The 24,384-nt window shown below is 35.1% G+C and overlaps 1 long non-coding RNA gene across 1 annotated transcript; it reads right to left on the bottom strand.

The window, feature by feature from the left end:
• Positions 1-1,941: 1,941 nt before the first annotated feature.
• LOC149786322 (uncharacterized) lies at positions 1,942-22,325 on the bottom strand. Its single transcript, XR_016425196.1, has 3 exons — positions 21,660-22,325; positions 4,862-4,997; positions 1,942-2,161 (listed from the first exon to the last, which is right to left on the bottom strand). It is a non-coding gene; the product is annotated as an uncharacterized LOC149786322 (long non-coding RNA).
• Positions 22,326-24,384: the final 2,059 nt, after the last annotated feature.

Raw genomic sequence — 24,384 nt, 5'->3', positions numbered from 1 at the left:
TGTCAATATAAATATTTTTCTTTGTAGAAGATCAAGATTCGATTAAATTTGTAAACCATGAAATAAATTTCTTTACTTTTCTAATGTTTAACAAAGCAAACTATTTAACGGAGTACATAGATGAGATGTTTCAAAACATCTGTAGGAATGTTTTGAAAAGCAGAATGATGTAGTTTTGCTGAATCGTGTATATGAAACGTTTAGTTATGAAGCTTTTTATGCTCATTGTTAATATGTCGTGTTTATTCCCTATACATGTGGTTTTCGGGCCTACTTAACACAGGTCCATTTATTGCAAAAATTCAAAGACCCTTTTACAGTAGGCGAAAATTTAGGTTCTTTTGTATCGCATCTACAGCCTGATATTGATATTTTTGACCCCTTTATATCCCATAATGTTTGGAAAATAACAAACATAAGCGTTTCATTACATTTCATAAAGTAAATTCCTCCAAAATGCACAAAAACCATGACCCGCCGTTAGGAGACTTTACTCAACTCAAGATTTTACTCCAAAATATTCTGAGTAATCAACATGCAGCATTCGTACATTTTGAGCAGCATGTCCGAGTTTTGGGGTAACATTTTATTACTCGATATGTTGAGTAATATTTTATGACGGAGATACCAGGTTTAATGATGACAAAACTCTCGAGTTTGAGGTCTGAAATCAACCAAGCGTAAAATACTTTTTTGATTTTGTAGGACCTTTATTTTGATTGGATGATGGTAAAATTCAAGTGCTCTTTAAACTTCAGGCTGGCACTGTTTGTTTATTATATTGCTCCTTTAAAATAGAGGAACAATATAGATACCGACTGTATTAGCTATTCAGATGAAATGATTCTGATTTCTGATTTGTTTGGTTTATTAAAGGGATGATGCTGATAATATGACTGGATACCATGTTTCCATGCTCGGCAATTTCCTGAAAAATCGATGGAGAGTTCTCATCGAAATCTTTCTCGCTTGGACTGCGTCCATGCATGTTGGTCCGAGTCTAATACGTCATTGTGAGCACGAATTAGGCCTCTGTGATTAATGAGGTCAATCATACAGTCCAAAACTGTAAGAGTTGTTTTCTTTAAAATAAAAAAGAATAAGTCAAATGTCAGCTTTTATTTATGCCAAGTACAAGGATCTGATTTAAATGATGCATCAGTTTTTGGACATTCCAAGTTAGTGAGATTTACAAGACAAATAGAACAGGCGTCTCATCAAAAAGGGTTATATGTGTGTGATCACGAAAAAAACATTCTAACCATTGATATTCACAAAATTATCTATCTATGTATCTATATATGTATGTATCTATCTATTTATGTATCTATCTATCTAATATATCGACCTATCTACCTATGGACTAAATCAATATATCAATGCATCTGAAATAGTGGCTTAAAATATTAATTCCATACTGATCGGCTGTAAACTGCAATTAGATACATACCAAACGCTTTCTGACCTAATTCACATTGTACCTGAAGGTTTTGCTTCAAAAGATGGAAGAAACGAAAATAGTCTGCCTCTTCGTCTCTTGCGTTGTTTCCCTTGAAAATCAAACGCACCCTGAAAATGTAGCAAAATATTTATAAAGATGTAATTGACCTCTGCATGCAATTTGCCTGAAAATATTGATTCGCATGGGGCAAGTTGACATTTTTAAGTTTCTTTCGACATTTTCTAATAAACTAACAACTTTTAAAATCTGATTTTCCGATAATCATTTTTATTACATTCTTTAAATACACTCTAAGAGGAAAAATTCCAATTTTTGTAATACAACAATCCTACTTTTGCGTGTTTCAAAAGTTGACGATTAAAACGAAATCTCTGATTCACTGCTTGTAAGAGGAGAGTTCACGAACTTAACAGAATATGCAACAAAAGCACATTTCTAAAGTTTGCAGAAAACGTGTAAAATATACTCGACTTTTCGTCTTTCACGTTCCTTATGAGTAAAGAAGCAATTGCATCATTCTCATTCTTAAAGGCTGTTCCCAGCGAAGTGATCCCTGAATTGTTCTTCACACAAGGGCCAGCCCCGCTTTCAGTAAGTACCCTGCACAGTCCAACAAAGTTTCTCTCGGTCGCATAGTGAAGAGGTGTTATATTTTCACCTGTTGTATGGAAATCGGGATGTCCTCCACTTCGCAGAAAGCTGCGTACGAAAAAATCTGCCTGCAAAATGAATCGCTCTGAGAAAATTTGAAGACATTCAGAATCAAATAGTGATTTCTCTCTCTCTCACCTTCTTTTTTTGTGCAAGTAAAATGTTATTGCATCACATATATGAGTCAATGTTGTAGCGTCTTTCTCAGATGCGGGAGGTAGCTGGTTAGAAGGTTAGAACCCCGGCCGAGCCATGTCAAAACTTATAAAACTGGTACCAACAGCTTCCTCGCTTGGCGCTCAGCATTTAGAGGTTAGTTTTAGGACTGGTCTGCCTGGTGTCAGGATAATGTGACCGATTTTTTATATATAACACGTTAAAATCCAAATCACACACGCACACACACACACACACACACAACAACAACAACAATTGACATGAATCACGTAGGCTTTGACTGTACTATGTCTGGAAATGTTATGCCAGTGAATTGTTGTTGTTGTTGGGGTTTAACGCCATTTTCAGCACATGATAGGCTATACATGGCGGCCAGTATTAATGGTGGAGGAAGAACCCGGGAAAACCCCGGAAAGAACCACCGGTCCACGAGCAGCTACTGGCAAGCTTTCTCACATACCCACATTGGCCGAATCCGAGACTCGAACCCACGCAGACAGAGGTGAGATGGCAGTGATCCGTAACGGAAAGCGCTTTAGACCACTCGGCCACTCGGGACCCCGCCAATGAATTGTTAGCGAGTAATTTAGTTAAGACAAGACTGAAGTCCGTTAATTTATTTGTGTAATTAAAATATGATCTCTTTTTTACCGAGAGTTAATGGTATTTTGACCTTGATTTATAGCCCAAAGTAGGTCATAGTACTGTTTATTGTGTCTATGTTATGTCATAATCTATTAATGAATGCGACTAGCTCTAGGAAAAGACATTAATCTTAAGATAATATGGTTATGTGTATCCCCTGTCAGTTGCGAACTGACCCATAGTACCCTTGTTTCTGTAGAATTACGATAAGACGATATTTGACACGGCATGAGTGGGGATTATTATTCGATCTCAGGGGTAAAAAAGCCTGACAAAATTTTATTTTGCGTATTTATGTATTTATTTCAAAGGGGAAACATAGCTCCATATCTGCACCACACAGTGGGGAAAGAGAGCACACAACCACATCAAGGTTGATGACTCGAAGAGACTAGAGAGGTAAAGAGGACAGGAGAAGGAATGACATGTCACTAACATTGAATTTGGAAGGATCGGAGGCAACCAGATTATGGAGGGTGGCCTAGTGGTTAGAGCCTCCGCCTCGGGTGCGGGAGGTCGTGGGTTCGATCCCCGGCCGAATCATACCAAAGACTTACAAAAATGGTACTAACAGCTGCCTCGCGTGGCGCTCAGCATTAAGAGGTTAGTGTTAGGACTGGTCGGCCAGGTGTCAGGATAATGTGACTGGGTGGGACATCATGCTACATGTCTGCGGCATGATGCCCCAGTGCTAGACATCACTATAAACTGTCACACTGCAGACATCGTAGCGATATGACTGAAATATTGTTAAAAGCTACGTTACAAATCCATATCACACACACACACACACACACACACACACACACACAGAGATTATTCAGACATGCTGAGTAAATGAGTTCGATCGTTTCGTTCACTCGATTCTGTGATGAAATTTTGTATTGGCTAATTGCATTTCGTTTTCATTTGGTAATTCTTTTTCTGAGAGAAAGTGTATTATTCGATGTCACGTTGAAATTCATTTTGTTTATGTAATTGATTAAATTGTTACAATTTACACACGAGGGTTTGTTATTCTAATCTATAGCTCCAGTCAGAACTTTGTTGTTCCATTCATTTATTTCATAATTTATGTTAAATTGACTCTATCCGGGCAATAACACCGTGGTCGATCATCTCAGATAACGATAACCAAGCCAAAGGCCACTAACAAAGTGGGCACCCTAACAATGTGTTTGTCAACTTTGTGCTAGTGCTAAATTGTTCCATTACCGTGATCGTAACCCTGGCAACACTGATTAATATCAATTCAAAAGGTTTCTTAATTTCGAGTATCACTTGCGCAAGGAAGTTTATTCTTCGCACAGTGTTCCCCTCACCAGAGATGATCAACTCCTAATTGAAATATATGACATTTTATTAGTCAATTCTAAATAGAGTTAGTTTCAGGTTATAACTGTTTATCTACAAGATTTCGGAAGGAAGCAATATATATATATATATATATATATATATATATATATATATATATATATATATATATATATATATATATATATATATATATATATACAGAGTAGACGTAAGTACAGCATGGTAAAGATAATAATTTCAAATCCTTTTAATCTCTTTTCATGTCCATGGTTTTTACAGTATAATATTTGAAAGACATAAAATAAGCGTCATTTTGTTTTATTTCCTATACATACCTAGCTTTGATGACATCAAAAATTGAAAGCAAGTGTAATAAGTATTAAGTTGAATCACTATATAATACCTGTTAGGCCCAGTCATTCTGTTTCAACATTTCGTGAACGAATGTTAATTTTCCTATGAACACTAATTTATTTGTACATGTGGATTAACATGTAGAAGATTATATTTGCAAGCGGAATCAGAATACTGAAACAAGTTCTGTTTGGGTTTCGATTTGGTTAATTGGTAACACTAATAGCTGAATTTATGTTGCACATGTAAACTCACCTCATCTTCAGATAGATATTGCAGAGTATACATCGTGGCCTTATCGACGTCTTGGTCATTCTCGCGAAGAATTGTTTGTACATGTTCCTGTAGAACGCTTTCTCTCTCCATTACGTGTACCCTGGACCTCGCAGCCCTCAAATGAACAAAAAAAAGGATTAATTAAATTGTTTTACTTGTCTGTTTTAGGACTAAAATTATATATGAAGTGTTCAAGATGAATAAAGGTTATTTTTATTATTTAGTATTATTTATTATCATCATTATTTTTTCTAACGACATTTTAAAGTAACCGTAGCCTAGGTAGCAACTTGCAATAAGAGAAAGACTATATTTAAATTTTTATCGATGTAGACAATTATCCTATAGCCATAAACAATAACAATGATCCAGAACTTGCAAAGAAAATGAAATGCTAATCTGCAATAAGGACATTTTTGTTTGAACGGTGATAACTTCAGCTTTCCACATGTTCGTATTTCGTCAAGCAGCAGAGAGGATGAACAAAACACTTGCTGGAAGGTCCATTTATGAAAAATAAAACTTCCTATGATAAATGAAAAATATAAGCGTAATAACACAAAACCGAAGCCTGTAACCAAAACCGAGAGTTTCTCTAAAGTGGGTTATTTATTTTTAATTCATTTTTGTCGTTCGTGTTTTCTAAATTTTAAGGCGTATTTTTGTTTACCCGTCGGACACTCATTTTTGGTCGTACCCTCCCTGCTGCTGTAATGTGTGAGTAATTCTATCATTATTATATCAATAATGGAATCTCGTACAGCTAGATTAGCTCGAGAGCGACTAGAATCAATTAAGAAATATCTCTCTGTTCGTGATGCTGTCAAGCAGCAACTACAAACACGTCAGGAGTCTCAGGTGGAATTTGCAGAAGGTACAGAACAATTATTCAAACCAATTATCGAACCAACCAAGAAAATTGTTACAGCAACTGAAGCGGCTCAAAAAGCACTTGAGACATTGCCTGTTGATAGTGTTGTCCGTCTTCAAGCAGCTCAAATACCACCTCAACACCTTCCTGAACCACAACCTGAAGTTCAACCACAACCTCTGCGAAGAGTTAAAACTAACATTATGGATAAATTGACGCCTGAAGGTATTGCCGATATCCTTGACCCAGATAAATCAATTAAGATTGCCGCTTTTGGATATCGTAATAGAGATACATATGTAAAACACGAATATGTTAACACTTTAAAGAATTCTGATTGGATTAAGGATGTATATCGCATCGCTACTAATACTCAACAAATCAGATCTAAGGAAGATATTTATAATTTGGCATATTTAACCAGAAAGTACATGAGTATATTGAACGAGTAAATCAAGAAAGGAGACAAAAAGAAGAAGAAAGAAGTTGCAACTTGAAGAAGCTAAACCATCAAGGAGACAAGAGAAAAAGAAGATTTGGAATTTGGAGATATTAAACGAAGAAAGGAATAACGTTCTTCATCAAGTAAGACATAAGCAAAATGGAAATCAGCTTCAGGAAAATGGAAGCAAATCTGGCGCCCTATCGGTGATGCTGGTAAAGTAATACTGACAAAACTTTCGTTATGGATGCCAGTAATGACTCCATCAATCGACGAATAACGACGGTTGCTCTCTTTTATGAGTCAAGGTGGTAAATCAACATTATCATGGTTGACGATGACCACAGATAGTGTTCAAATTAACATTAATGATTTATTCGCATGGCATATAGCATCACAGCAAGGTGTTTCTGCACCAAGACATATATTTGTTGCTTTTCAAGATGCTCCACGAGTAAACTCACAAATGCACAGTCCAATGATATTTGACAAACTTGGTGTTACTGAAGTTTCATTAAGGATAAACGGGCATCTAAAACCAGCTGAGGATATAATACTGAACTTTGAGAATATTCATGCTGCACGTGCATATCATCGTTTGATGACATTCATGGGACGTGATCAAAATGTTGATTCTGGTCTGCAAATGTCACAATTAGATTTTACAACGATGTATTCAATTTATTGCTTTTCTCTGGAACATGTAGACTTACTCAGGCAATCTGTCGTTGATATACACTTTCGAGCTCGAGTAAACGCAATACCCGCTGCTGGTAATTACAAAGCAATCGCTGTTATACCCAGCGACAAAACAATGTTGCTTGAAGGTGTTGGTGGACGAATAAGAGTTATTGATGCTTCAGTAGAAAACATGTAATTAAATCGCTCATGATATATAATGTCATATCATCATGTTAGTGTCAGTCTGACTCACGGTCAGATTATAAAACTACAGCCAGTATCAGAAGAAAATGTGGAATAAAAATATCATTAAAAAATGAACAAATCGTAGGTGGTCCGAATAGATTATCACTGACTGAACGTCAATCAAACACTTCAATAAAGCCAAACTATCAAAAACCGGCGTTAAACTTAATCTTTCTGCTGGTGCTATTAAAGACGCAGTAAAAACAGGTAATATATTTCCACTTCCTGCAGCTATACCAGCGTTAATAGCCGCTGTAGCACCAGCTGTGCAAAAGCAGCTGCACTTGATGTTGTTGGAACTGCTGCTGGAGTGGCATTAAAGAAAAGAACAGGACAAGGAATAAAGACTTCTGAAAAGGGAAGGGGTCTAAGATTACCAGAAACCCATCATTGGTACTTAAAAGGTCTGAGACTTCCAGGGACACTTCGCTAATTCTTCCTATGTCCAACTTTTATTAACTTAATACTGCTAAAAAAATTTAATATAAAACATTTCAGAGGTGTTTTTCTGCGTGATCAATTACCAAAACAAAAAAAAAACAATATTGAAACAGGCATTATTAATCTCAATAAAAGTTCTGGCCCAGGTACTCATTGACTGGCATGCGCAATTGATCCACTTGGAATCGTTTGTTTTGAATCGTACGGGTTGGCTCCACCAAAAGAATTTTTAAATTATGTAAACAAAATAAAAACTCCAGTCTGGTATTCAACATTACCAACACAGACAATAACAGATCCGCCAATATACGGGCGTGAAGTAATTACTGTACTCGACGCTGTGTCGTCATCATAAACACCGCCTAATAAAGTCGGGCACGAGTATATACAAGCAGACGGTCTGTCGTTTTAAACAGATCTTAAAGTATAATGGTAGATATTTACGGAAGATCTTCTCTGAGTAAGACTCAAGGCAAACATCAGGGCGACTTATCTTAATATGCAACCCTTGAAGACGTCAAGGATGAACTCGCTAATCTTTTGAGTCTTGCAAATGTGGACCAAAATGAAGTAGTTGTTTTTCAAGATAAACAAGGACGATTAAAGACGAGTAATATCCCGTTGACAGATATAATTCTGCGGGTTCCAGATGCAACAGATGATAACTTAGTGGTGTTTACTTAAAACGGTAAAATTACAAAAAACAGAGGAATCAGTTCTATCAATCTTGGGAGAAATTGCTGGACGTATCAGAAGAATTGGGGATATTATGTACGGCAATCTCATTATAAGTAAAAATACAATTATTTATGTGAGACAACCAAAATCAGATGATGATGTGGTAACAAAAGGATATGCAGACGGCAACATCAACATGATCAGAACTGAAATCGTTTATTAGCCACAGGTGATAAAATTACTGGTTCTCTCAATATGACTAATAATAAAATTGCTGGTCTAGAAGAACCACAATCAAGCGATGACGCTGCAACGAAGAAATATTTCGATGATATTAACATTCGGATGATGAATTCGTTAATGAAAATCAATGATGGAATGACGACATTTAGATATGAATATTCTAATCATGTACAAACGTTTTTAAATTTTCATATAAACGTAAATAGTATCATTAATGACTTTTTTGTCCACCAGTCGTCGACATTAAACTCGTTGACATAAAAACAATTACCGACAGTATAGTATATATGGTAGCATCTGGATCAACATTATGGTCACCACGTAATAAATAAATTAAACATCGCGGAGAGGTTACCGGGTTATACAGGTTCTCAGTACTCAGCAATACGACATTTACGATATCTACCACAATTTCACGGCGTTATCCACTAACTGGATCCTCTAGATATACGTTAGTGATGTTGGAGGAAAAAGACGAGGAAATATTTGTGGTGGAAACCGAAGAAAATGGCAACCCCGTGTTGTACTATTGGCGTCTTGAATTAGTTGCTAAACTACCACCTACTTAAAATATAATGAACTTCCCAATCAACGTTCAACATTACAGATACAGTCAAGCACGTGAATGTCAAACAAAACTAAAAATATCGCCGACGAGTATACAGTAAAGGTAAAAAAATATCCCAGACGTAGTTGTTGTTGACATAATTGTTTATTCGGCGTCTGCTGTTATTGATGAAACCGGCGTATTACTATCAACAATAATAATGACATAACCAGCAGTCGTAACAATTTGTATTTCAGCTGCAGCAACTATTGCTGGTACTCTTAATATCATCGCAAAAAAATACAAAATTACATGAGTATATAATAAAATTACACGCATCGAATCCAAGCATATTCTAAATTATCTTCGTCGATATCATCAAGTCTTAATGATGAAGTCATATCAGCTAATGAGTTCACGGAGATGATTAAGATTCACAAAGAAGTAATGAATATGATAGAATCCAGGCCCGATTTAAATAATAATAATAATAATAATAATAATAATAATAATAATAATAAGATAATAATAATAATAATGTCAAAGCCGAACGAGTTACTACAGCAGATTGTCGTTAATACAACTCCGTTAAAAACTACGATGATATAAGCAAGCTCGACCAATTCTGAGTTCAGCGTTAACTTTCCAACTACGATTCCAGCGAAAGAAATAGCACTAGCACAATTACAAGTATATCATAGTTGGCCAAATATAAGTATAAATTCATTCGGTGGATTACCAGCAAAATATTCTTTGATATTTTCGTATAAAAATGAACCCGATGGCAAGTTATTGAAATTCCTACGGGCAATTATCAAAGTGAACAAATCAACGATGAATTCCAGCGCAGAATTAAATCATCTGCGATAGAAATAGACTCTCTAGATTATGCAGTAGATATATATCAATCATCGATCCGAAGTGTATTAGGACGGACAGAAATAGCACCAGAAAATAAAGGCCCAACAGAACCAAAATACGTTGATATCCTCACGAATAAGAAAATATTTATAATACTTTCCAGAATATCGAGAAAAATTCCCATGGAAGTTTATAGAACTACCAAGAAACTACCCGGGTGATATAAATACTAACGAAAAAAATAATATATAAATATTAATCTGATGGTACAAAACATCCATAGTTAGGTTTAAGTCTATATTCTTCTGATTATTTTCTTGGGGAATTTACTGATGTTGTTGGGAAATGGATCGTAAAAGAAGAAGCGATTAAAGAAAACTCCAACCCGACCAAATCCAGTTATAAACAATCAATTAACAAATTACAAAATTTATTTTCTAGTATTACACTTTATTACAACAATGATACATGCCAGCATATTATTGAGTTAGTACAACATTTGAACCAGCTTGTATCAGATCTTGATTATCTTAATAAAAAATCATAGAAAGTGCTTCCCAACCTAAGCGAATTTTACCTCAAAATATATTACAAGTATTCCTCAATCATAATAAAATAACCAACGTTCGTAATACCAGAATTTAAAACAGAAGAACTAAAAAATTCAGCCAACAATCTTATTAATGAAAACTTTCCTAAAAGTGTTGATTCGTGGAGAACAATAGTACCACCAGCAAATATTATCAAATATATCAATGATCGGTTTGGCGAAGGTCGTCATATTTCGCCATGAATTGGTAATATAACATCAACGACCGCAGTTAATCTTGTGTGTGATGTAATTGATGGCAGTAATAAAACAGATCTTAAAAAGTCAAATCAAGCTCAGCAAGGACATAGTTTATACTCATTTACGCCGCAACTACCTCCTGAAAATGTGATCGTACAAGAACCGATTAATCCGGTCTATTTGCGATGTCATAATCCGCTATTGTCAAGGATACATTTCAAACTCACTGACCAATCCGGACATTTACTTGATTTTCGGTTTGCAACCCTGAATATAAATTTGTTTGTAAGATTATAGAGCTTCACATTCGTTTTTGATTTTCAATCCTGGTTCATAATCAGGGGAAATAAAATCTATATAACAAAAGTTATTTTTCATTGATTCTTGCTCAGATTTCAGGTAAATGATACTTAAAATAACAAAAATCATTCGGATTTTATAATTGATGAGGTAAAATGATACTTAAAATAACGAAAATTAGTTAGATTTTATAATTGATGGGGTAAAATGATACTTGAAATAATGAAAATCAGTTAGATTTTATAATTGATCGGGATAAAATAATACTGAAAATAATTAAAGCAGCTCATCGAAAACAGAAAAGTGAAAGATACATAATAATTTCGTCCTTGACTTTATCAAACAAAAACAAATAAATATATTATAACAGAATAATTTTTGTTTTAATGATTATCAGTTAGATTTCATCAAATTGATGGGTATAATACCCATACTTTCTCAGATTATCAAACAATTTCATGAAATTATGGATATATTACCCATACTTTTTCAGATTTTTCAAACAATTTTATGAAATTGATGGGTATATTACCAAAACCTTTCAGATTATTAGTCAATTTCATGAAATTGATGGGTATATTACCCTAATTTTTCAGATTATTAGTCAATTTCATTATTTCATGTTCAATAATTTTATCATTGATTTTATCAATATTAATGATATTTCAGATTATGAAACAATTATATCAAATTAATGGGTATATTACCCAAATTAAATCAAATTATCAAACAAATTCATCAAATTAATCGGCATATTACCCAAATCAAATCAGATTATCAAAAAGTTTCATCACATTGATGGGTATATTACCCATAATTTTTCAGATTATCAAACATGTTCATCAAATTGATGGGGTAAATATTACTCAAAATAATAAAAATCTCATCGAAAACAGAAAAAATAAAAAAATTACATTATAATAATTTCATCCTTGACTTTGTCAAAAACAAAAAAAATATATATATATTATAACAGAATTTTATTTTATTTTTTACCTATTCTCGTCCAGATTTCAGGTAAATGGTACTAAAAATCATGAAAATCAGTCAGATTTTATAATTTGATGGGGTGAATGGTGCTTATTATATATAAATCTCATTGTAAACAGAAAACATAATAAATATTATTATGAGAATAAATATTATAATCTGAATAAATAAGATTATCAGAATATTTTTTAAAAAATCTTATTATTCACTGATTATTGAATTTGATGGGGTATATGGCACTCGTAACTGTGAAAACCAATCAGATTTTTTAATGTGACTGGTATATGGTACTTTAAATCAGGAAAATCAGTCAGATTTTATAATCGATGGGGTGAATGATACTTAAAATAATAACTTTTTTTTATAAAAAACAGAAAAATACATATAAAGTATTATTAACAGAATAAATATTATAATCTTGTTCTTCACTGTTTCTCAAATTGGATAGGGTATATGTTACTCGTAATTGTGAAAATCAGCCAGGTTTTATAATTTGTTGAGTGAATTATTCTTAATATCATAAAAAGCAGTCCAATTTTATAATTCAACGGGGCATATGATACTTGTAATTGTGAAAATCAGTCAGACTACAAAATCTAAAAATGACTACTGCATTACAAAGCAGGCAATTGATTTTCTGCGTTGATTTTGTTAACGAAGACGAAATTAGGAGATGTAAATATACTTTCACTAATCTGATCTATTACAAAATAGTATTACTTTACTGATACTAATTATCACACAGATGGTAAAATTATTGTATATAATTAGTTACGACGACAAAAAATAATAAATAATCGCGCTAGCCATTCACGCAGTAAAAAGTGAGATAACTACGTAATTACTCAACCGCAGAGAGCTTAGCTTGACAGAGTTATCTCCCTTCAACAATAATAAAATATTATTTTTTGTTGATATTTCTTCGTAAAAGACGATCTGGAAATATTATCTGCGACACGTTTTACCGAACGCGAGATAATATCAAAATATTTTCCAGCTGTATTCATTGAATCGCCAGTTCCTGTATTTACAGATTTAATAACTTTTTGAAATTCACAGTATTTACCAGTTTCTCCAAATTTGCTATTTTGACTTTGGGTAGCCCAAGAAATTGTCGAGTTTCAGCCCATTAATATGATCGATCATAAGACCCTACTCGATTAATCTGTTGAAACACTCGTATACGAATTTATGACTGGAATAATGTTCAGTATTGAACATGAGATAATAGCGTTAGTACCATTACTAACTGGTTTTTTTAGTCGACAGTACCTGATTACATCATCACGAGATGCCTCGTAATTCTTGATGATGGGATGTTTTGCAAATTTATTTCGCTCCATTTTGTATAATTTTATTTGTCTAATTATTTTGAGAATCTGGCGAAATAATCGTCAGCATTTTGTATGACTCATTATTGTCGGTGATATTTTTTACCATATTATCTTTTCAGCTCTCTGTAGTTTTTACCACCATCTTGCACACATAACTGCGTTTTGCCTCTAACCCCAACACCACACTTCAAACACGGTTTTGGTACATAACTCCCTCTTCGTACACTTTGTAAGTGAATTCAACAAAATTCGTTTACGCAAACGTTGGTACAGTTAGTTGTGGAACCTATCATAAGCCATATGCATTTATTCTTTGATTGAATCATTACATATATTTAACTTAAGTATAATATGGAGTAATTTGAGGGATTATCTACAATCGAGCCTTTTAAATCTAGATTCGATCTAGACAGAAGAAATCCTGACTTGCGGTGGCGAGCTCTGGTCGATCCAACGGAAACTCTGATTAAAAGTATTCGTGACGCCAAGAAAGAATTTAGCAAAGATAGCGCATCTCACATGTGGTCAACATTTATAATTATTAACGATGAAAATGTTATTGATACTACAATGAAGGAACAACGAGCAGCCACGATTATTAATTATCTCGATAATCGAAGATATTTTTCAGAGTACAATTTTTTTATGGGATTAGACGTGAATTGGATTATCCGTGACAAACATGATAATTAAAAGAGATCCTGTATTAGTATGGTTATTTCAGAGTCCTGAAGAAAATCACAACGAATTCAGAAAACTTGATGAAAGTATCTGCATCGAAGAAAAATAAGTTTGATCAGTTTGTAAGACCTAATGGTGAGATTTATCGAACATCATCTCTTCACGAAGAAATGAAAAATCTTGCTCTGAAATATATCAACAATCATGAAAAGTTGCTTAGTTATTGCTTTATGAGTCCATCAATCGCGGCTCATTTTGCTACAGAGAAATTTTCGTAGTAGCCAAAGAGGTTTGATTTTCTCGATGATATAATATCGAGTTGTGTCGAATACGGACACGGTGGATTATGGAATACCAAATACGATTATAAAGATGTTATCTCGGTTGATATGGTTGCATGTTATCTCGGAAGTTTTCTTGGAATGGTAGAATGTTCTAAGTATTTTGAGCGATTTGGACATTCAATACACGAGATGATCAGGGTATTGATAAACGGACCATTGCCAGATTTTGACCTGACTGGATTCACTTGTATCGAGTCATTTAAGTTTGCCGAAAATCTTCATCCAATTTGTTATGTCTGGTTTGGTAAACACTTTTTTAAAAAAAAAATGTGGGCTCAAGCAATATTATTACGATATATGCTTGATGTAGAAATGCTATTATTATTAACAGTAAGTGAAGCAATTATATCATATAGTCCGCAAAAATAAATTTGGTTACCACATCAAAAAAAAAAATATTATTATGATGATGAAACTCCTGATGTAACCGATTTTGAGAATAAAATCGCTAAAGATCTTGGCAGAAAAATAATTGGTAAATTTACCCATGGAGGATCATATGATCATAAACGACATTGTACAAGATTGGTTATAGTTGATGCTAAACTAGATTTTATAATTACTGATACAACGAAGAGAAATTTGTTTATAGGTCGAGAAACAGTTTTCTTGCCAAATGGAACAAAATTAGGTACAATTGTGTTATATTGATGGTTTGTCACAGCAGTTTACTCATTTAAGAGCGTCAATGCTTGCGTATGTTTCGATAAATTTTACTATTGATGATAAACAGATTTCCTGATACCGCGGTTAGAGTCGCTACTTATTAATTTTATATTGATAAAAAGATACAGGAATGTTAGAACAATTACATAATGGCGTTTATGCATCATGGGGAGAATGGAGAATAAAACAAGAAAAGATATTTGGTTACTCTGAATCTGCCGACGTTAAAATAAAATAAAAATTTATTTTAAAAAAAATAATATTAGAATTATCATTAGCACCATCAGTGTATGATCCTGTAGCAAGACATAAGAATGTTTATCTCAATGGGCCTGGGGGTTCTGGTAAAACGACACGTGTGATTGAATTATTTCGTGGACTTGATATGGTTGTTTTAACACCTACACATAGACACGCCAGAGAAATGAACGAGCGATGAGTTAAATCTCATACTTATCACAGCTTCTTTCGATGGAAGGGAGATACATGGACTTCTGAACGAATTGGCGAGAAATATACTCCAAAGATTATTATATGGGATGAAATATGTACAGTGCCGCTAGAAACACTAAAAATATTTCTTGATTGGATGTTGACAAAAACTACTGCTGTAATAATGTGCGGCTATCTTTGTCAACCACCAACTTTTGTTGGATTGTCTCCACACGAATGGTTAAAGAATTTTGTTGATTATTATGAGGAAATCAATGATAATCATAGAGAACTTGATCCAGAATTAAGACGATTTAAGAAATTAATGAGACTACAACCAAATAATATTCATTGTGAAATAATGCGTGGAATAATTTCAGAAACTCTTATTAACAAATTTTGGAATTTTTTGGAATTTTTTGAAATTTATGGAGACAGACCAGATGATTTGATAATTGCAAGTAGAAAGATAGTTTGCGATACACTTCAACAACAAATATTTATGTTACGTAAAGAAAAAATTTCAAATCTACCCGTACCATTATGTTATTGACCAGCAGATACGCGACGACAAAATATCGACGTTGATATACCAGGATCATCAGAGAAACAAAATCTTGTGTCAAATGATATTGTTTTAGTTACCGTCAGTGTTGTTGAGAGCGCGTTAATGTCTGACGGAGTCAGGGACAAAACTCAGTGAACTCTAGGATATACTAGAACGATTCATTCATCTCAGGGATTAACTATTTCTGATATTAATATTTGGATTGTTGAAGATCGTATCGAATGGTTAAATATAGTTTAACTTGCAGTGTCTTGAGGCAGAAGAATATCTCAGCTGCGGAGAGTTAGTACAGTCTTTACAAAAACTGCTGGTAATAGCGATAATGTTATTGATGTAGTAAGAAAAAAATAGTTGGTTATAAACAATGTGACAAAAAATAAACGTGACTTTAATCTCGATGTTGAATTTGTTATGACGCTGTAACAGCAAACGAATAATCATTGTGCAATTTGTAACACAGCAATGTTGTGGCAGGATTCAAATAATAATCCAACACAGTTTACCCTAGAAAGAATTAATAGTAATTTTGGTCACACACGCGAAAATGTGATGCTGACCAGTAATGAATTTAATCGACTTCGATGCGCTTGTTTACAAAAGTGAATGCGCTGGCAATTGTGTGTCTTCAAGAATTACTTTAAATTGCTCGCGTACAAATTTACGTTGAGGAGCAGTTGAATCTAGTATGTAGATTGCAAGTCAACCTGTGGATCTTACCACGCTAGAAATGTTATGTGTCGTAATACATGGCGACCAACATAAATGGTGGAGGAAGAACCCGGGAAAACCCCGAAAAGAACTACCGACCCACGAGAAGCTATTGGCAAGCTTTCTCACTTATCCACATTGGCCGAATCAAGACTCGAACCTACGCAGGCAGAGATGAGATGACAATGATCCGTAACGGTGAGCGCTTTTGACCACTCGGCCACTTGGGGCACGAAGGAGTTAGGTAGGGAGGGAATCAGGAAGGTAAAGTGACAGGTAGGCAATGTATCAAGTATGTTCATTTATGTTGATTCCTACTGGTTCCTTTTGGCTTGTTCAAATTGTAACAGGGTAAGTTTGCTTTTTTTTTATAAAAAAAAAAGTTTGCAAAAAAATATGAATCTATTTTTCGGACAATGTTGTTTTCATGGTTTCCAAGGCAATTTATTTGAGTATGAGGTCATACATCCTGGGGTATAATCATAATTAAATGTAACAAACCTGGCGCCTCATTTTCGGATTTTTTCATTTCATCTTGGAAAACCTGCGAGTGCGGGTCCTAAGCTAAACAAAACTACTCTAAAAAAAGTCTAACTAAACCTCTGAAAGCAAACAATTTCGCAATATGTGGAAGAGATGACAAGTTAGGCTGGAACCGCATACTCTAATTATGTGCCCACTGTCATAGCTTATTACTGCCTCATTGCGGAATTCCAGGATTCCGAAGGCTTTTTATTGATCTGTTGCATATACAGTCACCTGCAAAGAGGCGAATTTCTGAATCAATTTCATTCGTGATGCCACTGATGTGCAAGGACAAAAGCACTGGTCCAAGTAATATTCCTTGATGATAAACGCTTCACCAAATATGCCTGGTTCACTGCTCTTATGATTGACCCATCTTGGGGCAATGCTTTGCTCACAAACATTATATACACATCGATATGTTACTGCTGACTGGTGTTTTATTTAAAAACATTTTAGAAAAGTTTAAGTCACGCATTATGGTTTAGATCCTGCCCAATACATGTACTTAACGGTAACAAAACGATTTTGCAAACCGATCAGCCGATTGGTTAATGGTTTCGACTCTGCTGAAGCAGAGAAATTTGTAATGCATCCAAATAATATGTATGTCTAGGCTATGATGCAGCCCCTACAAACGTATGAATTCAAATGGACAGGGCCGGCAAGGGGGTGGGGTGGGGGGCGGGGACCGTAAAGAGGCCCGGGACGAGCAACACTTTTTAATTTTATAAAAGAAAAATTCTGGTTGAACAAGAACTATGAGAGGCCCAGCTGTTTCTTACCACAGGGCCCGTGATCGCTCTCTACTGCCCTGAAAATGGACTAATTGTAATAAAGTACCGGCTAATATCGATGCTGCTGCTGATGATGATCCAGAGATAGGATATATTTTGGAAGTTGATCTAGATTGCGTGACCGACACAACAATTATCCGTTAGCTCATGAAATGATACAGGTCAAAAACACTGGTTGAATGAATACCATATGATTTTATTCCAATGAATTAGTTAGAAAATGTATTGTGAAAATATGAGTTTGTTATATACAGACACAATTGATTATTCTGCTAATCATCCGCCTATAAAAAGTAGAAAGAAAATGCAATGACGATTCCAATGCAAATCTAAATGATTATATCGGGCTTAGGCCGAAAATGTATTAATCATTCTTTATGATAACCACTAAACTTATAAAGGCCAAAGGGGTATTAAGACCAATTGTTAATAAAGAATTTAACCATGCGCTGTATAAAAAGGTCATGCTTTAAAAAATGAGATGAAACTTGAATTGCATTACATACAGAGAGAAACCAGACATGGCAGTACACATGATGACTGTACCATACCTACCGCCGCTCGCCGCAGAAGAATTTATCAGGAATGATGGAATCAATGCGTATGGCTATGGCTACTAGATGTTTTTCTGATTAAACCATTCAGGAAGAACATTCATTTTTCTAGATCCAATAACACTATCAGCACTAAAAGCGCTCCTTACAAAAGCATGTTCATCCGTGACCATTTAACACACATAAATGCCGCCAAATTTCGCGCCACTAAGCCCCGATAACATTCTGGAACAATATACGTGTCATCAGACGAGTACCCCAAAAGGCAAGATCTCCAAAATATTATAAATATCATTAAATACATGCCCTAAAATTATATTTTTTTTCAGTGCATGCTAAAACAATTATATATAACGCGGTCGCAAATTATAAAAGAATATTCATTCTAAATTCTCTAAAACACTACAAATATCATCAAGAAACACATCCTGAAAGCATAGTGATTCTAGACCCTCTAAAACCATACGAATACCATCAAGCACATGTTTTCACAACATATTACATCCAGGGGCGTATTAACCATTAAGCAGACTAAGCACGTGCTTAGGGCACCAGGGCCAAAGAGGGCACTACAAAGTTGAGAAAAGGGTGAAAAGAAAAAAAAACGAATGAAGATTTGTAACAAAAAATGATAAAACTAGTGCAAATTGATCACAATGTTCTGTTTCTTGATCATGGTGCACCCTAGGGTAATCTTCCCAGGTGTACGTGGAAAGGAGGGGGGAACCAAGATTTGTCAGTGCTAAGGGCACCAGTGAGCCTTAATCCGCCCCTGATTACATCCGGAAGTTCTGAAACGCTGTGATTACCTATATTAATTTTCCAAATGACATACAAAAACACCATATTTTACACCCCTTAAAGGTCGAAACTCTATCTCACTGGTTCGGTTTGGACTGTATTTACTTCGTGTTAGCCATGTTATTATCTTGAGACAATTTATATAGATTTATTTTATAAGGAATGCTTCCATCGCAAATTATGACTAGCTCGCATATTAGAGCCGGAGTGGGTTTCCCTTCAACGCACTCTTACAAATATCTTCCTATTAAATCTTTTCCAGTTCCAAATAAAAGTCTGTATCGCAGCCTGCAGAAACCAAATTCATTGCATACAGGGCATAATTACAAACCATGGCCGTTATCAGCAAAAAGTCACATTCCTATTTGCTATCTTTAATCCCCAGTTTCAATACTCTGTTGTCAATTATAATTTTAATATTCTATATTTTGACATCAGGTTAGCACAGTAGTTAAGAGCTGAGTGCTCCAAATACAAAGAGACAGACATACAGACAGAAAGAATGTATGTATGTATGTATGTATGTATGTATGTATAACCGCCGTCACACACACTAGTCAGTTCCCCGTGATAGTAGTTTAAGACGTGTTGCTCTTGACTTATGGTAATGCTGCATCACACGCGTGCATTAGCATTTCCAATCTAAGGCCAATCGCCGATGGATACACGGGTGTTCTCTTCTGTCAGGGATTAAGACAAAAAAGTGAGCGTTCTGGTGGATTCAATGCCATGGCTCAAAAGAAGTGACTATTCTCAACAAAAGTCAGTCGAAATAAATGTATTAGTTACTAGCAAGCGTTCTGGTAATTTGCATGATCAACAAGGGTGACGCTACATCGCAAATCGTGCCTTAGACAGTTGCTCTCTGTCACCAGCAATGTCGGGGGGGGGGGGATGTCGGAGAACAACTTGTTGGGGTATCCTCAAGTATACTTACTCATGTGACTGGCTCAACAAATACACGAGCAGCCATGCTTTCGGTGCTAATTAGGGACAGGGGTGGCCCTAGACGAACCATAAAATTGTCCCTTCCCCTACCATAACACTCTTCTCAAATTTGGCACCCCATTTAACGTGGGGCACTAGGCAACCGCCTAGTTCGGTACATGAACGGGCCGCCCTGCAATCTGATTAAAATCAGATCTTTACTGTAGGATAGTGAAGATCTGATTTTAATAATATTAGCTACCCTTGCTGAGGGATTAAAACAAAGATGGAATGGTCCATTGTCTTTCAGGATTGGTAAGAAATAATATATATTTCAAAATATTCATATTCGCCTAACATAGCAAAAGAGCATTTTATTTTAAATAAGCGTAGTGTGGATTAAATCTGTTATATCCATGTTTCCACCTATGAAGAGATATAACTGTACATTTTTTCTTCTTTTATAAATGTATCATGGTAGTTTGATCGCCCCTTCAGGGTTCGTCCATTATTACGGCACATTACAAAAAAATGTACAGCTATTCTCTATTGTTACAGCTAGAGAATTATGGATATAGCCATTACAGATCATGATGTGGTGGTGTAATATTCGAGACCATTACAGTTCATTATGTTAAAGGGTGATATTCGAAACTATCCAGTTTTCATGAAGGTAGACAAATTATATTCTTTCTCTTCCTTTCATCTTACAAAGAAAACGAAGTTAACAAGGCCTTTTATGGAATGCAATGACTCGTACGGCATGTGATTATTGTTATTGTTGTTATTACTTTTAGTATGGGCTAGATTTAAATTTTCGGTTAAAACGACCGTTTAGACTGTTTATTCACAAAAAGTAGGCCATAGAAGAAAACGTCACACATGATAATGATAATATTTTCTCTGGGAATGAAAATAAATATTCAGGAGCATGAAGGACGTTTGGTTTTGGCTCCTAAATGGACGTGGCCGAAAGAAAATTCCTTCCAAAAAACCCCATCCCCCAGCTATTAATCTGGCGGAGAAAACTTCACACACGCTTAGTGTAAAACTGTATGAGCCTTTACATGAAATTTTGCCCAATATGTACACAATCACAATATTAACACATTTACAAGCGATTTTCAAATGACACGTTTTAATTCATTCCAGCTAGAATATATTAACAATGGATCAGAGTTAAGTATGTTTTCATTCATTCAGTTTTATCTTTCAGAGTAACAATAACATGTACAATACGAACATCAGTGTTAAAAAGAGCAGCTTTCTTACTTTACATTTTATCCCATTTTTAGTGATAATAAATATTTTAAAATGTGTACCTTAAGGTCTATGCCACTGTTTACTTACTTGCAATAGTACGTGTTGTCACCCGATTAGAGAAAGGTCAATAGTTTAAGGGGTGTTTAGCCCTTATTTCCCTTTTCTCTATCCAAATCGCATATTTTCACTCATGATGGCTGTCATCATATCAGAAACAGGGTCTAGCTCCTGCATTCAAGTGACTACATATATAAATCCACTTAAGTTGACGGAAGTAAACCCCTGCCAGTTTGGGATTCATTAATTTGACTATTCACCTATTTCCAATTTTACCCACATCGCTATTCATGTCATGTGACAAATATACATATTAACAATACAACTTTCAAAATTTGATATAAAGTTATGATTTCGTTTATTAATCAATAATTGCGTTTGTGTATTCTCAAATGGACTTGGTTTTAGGATACTTTATTTTCAGACTTAAACACTGGTAGCAGTACGATCAGGAACAGCGAGTTCTGGTAATCAGAAATTTTTGGTTTTCACCATAGGTATTGGAATAATATTAAATAATTTTTCTCCATCGAATTACAACTGATAATTTCTAGAAAGAAGCTGCACAGACGCTTATTCAACACAAAATATTTATTACGTCTCCATTGCCACCGCATCATATGAAGTTCACAGACCCGAAGCACACAAATATCTGCTCGATACGCCAAGGTGTAGATATGGTTAAGATATCGGAACCTTGGCTAGCGAAGATGAAGTATAGTTGGAAAAGAAATTTGTTGGAATTCAAATCTTACCAGTGGTGTAGAGTTGTGGGAACGCGCGGGAACGGCGTTCCTTACTTTTTTGCGTTCCCTCACTATTTTTGCGCTAGTCATTGACCCCGTCCCACCGAATAACATGCATTCTCTCACTTCTTTATTTAGCACTACACCACTGGATCATATCTTCCCGACTGCCACCGTATATGATATACGAATTAAAATCGTCACAACTTATATGTATTTTTCAATCATTTTGAAATGAAATTTTCAGCATACGCTAAACATTTATAAAAATTCACATGGGGTAAGTACCAACATAAAATACTTTGATGTTATACGATGTGCTATGTTAATCAGATGACCAATGGCTATCTTTGTTATGGCAACTGACATTTTATAATTTCGCGTTAAAATTTATTATCAAAATGCTAATTGTTTTCATTTTTACTTTGCTTCTCTTATTGATAAAGCTACATGTAACATCATTTTTGTTTTAAAAAAAAATATAAATTGTATTAAAACGAAAGTTTTTGAGATTATTACCACATATTGTGACGGATATGGTTGGGGTGGGGTGCTCCCAATATTTTATTTAAACTATTATAGAAGTCCCATCCAAGCTCTATTTTGTTGAAGTTAAATTTAGTGAAAGATGGATGTAAAAATCCGATCCTCCAGTCAGCAATACCGACGGTTAGATGGTTAAATATACAAAAAGGTTGAAATTCAATGAATAACAATTTTAATAATAATTCAATAATCAAATGACTCAAATTTCCAATTACACTCCTTCCACTCGACCCTTTAATAAGCCTATTGCATCACTTGATTAGCAGTGTGAGATTGATTTCCACCTGTTCTTGTATTTCTACTCATCTGTTGCATCCTTACTCTCTCTTATTTCTCCCAATTCCTTCTCCTCTTCCTCCCTGATCTTTCTCCAGATTTCTTCTCAACTTTCTCTAGACTCCTCCTACACGTCTACACTTCTGTCGACTTTCACTGTCTCGGCTACAGTCTCAATTCCGTCTCCAACTCTTGAAGAATTGGGACCCAATAGAACCGCAAGTTCTCTCTCCCCTTAAAAGCTTCCTTTTCGAAACTTTGTCTTTCCTTAGAATCTGCCTCTAAGTTCTGCCACCAGATTACGAGTGGCTTCGTTCTTGGAGCAAACCCTTTCGATCTGCAATCCTTCCAGGTGAATACCAAGTTAATCTTACGAGTTCGGAAGGTATTATTCAAGTCTAATTGTAATCACGCCCTCTATCTCAATTATTGATTGGATATCGCTGTTGACCGATCCAATCAAATTTAGCGGACAATGTACGTCTCGCTGTCTGTCAACGTGGGGACGGATAAGAACACGCCCCGTTCCCTCCCCCCCGGACTTTCCTTGAATAAACCTTTAACATGTTTGTGTGATAACGGCAAGCCTTTGTTAAGTGACGCGACCGGTCGCCTTTGCCAACTCAAGTTTCCAGTCTCTAGCTGGTCATGGTAATCTTGCATAAAAGTTCAACACTAACCCCTCGGCAATCTTTAGAGACCGAACACAAGGCCGCGGTAATATTCCCAAGATAGGTAGATTATATCTTATACATGACTATATAACTGGGGCATAGCAAACGTAACACCCACCCACCCCTACAATTTTATTCTCCCCAAAATTGCTCCAAATGAAAATGTTCGTTACTATACGCAATAAAAGAAATGAAATCATAACGACGCTACATGCTGGCACATATCTGAAATAAAATATATGGTGCTGATCAGTTTTGTTGTACATGCACATTTATAATTTACAGTGCCTCCTTAATTGTGCAAATGCAACTTCAATACTTGTAAAATACGTAAGTAGTAGTTCCCTCTTTTATTATATGACGCTTTCAAAACTTCTCTTAATAATCCATTAAATATTCAAGAGCAAGTCTTTTCAAAATACTGTCATTTGAAAGTCGCCCTAATATCTAATGCACATCTGCCTGAAAGACCATTTGGCTCTAATACCTTCTTTTAGTGTAATTTCCAAGGTT

Source organism: Sinohyriopsis cumingii, chromosome 12 (assembly GCF_028554795.1).
Source record: "Sinohyriopsis cumingii isolate HCF-2022 chromosome 12, ASM2855479v2, whole genome shotgun sequence".
NCBI lineage: Eukaryota > Metazoa > Mollusca > Bivalvia > Unionida > Unionidae > Sinohyriopsis > Sinohyriopsis cumingii.
The sequence above is the reverse complement of the archived record's forward strand: the minus strand, read 5'-3'. Positions and strand labels throughout refer to the sequence as shown.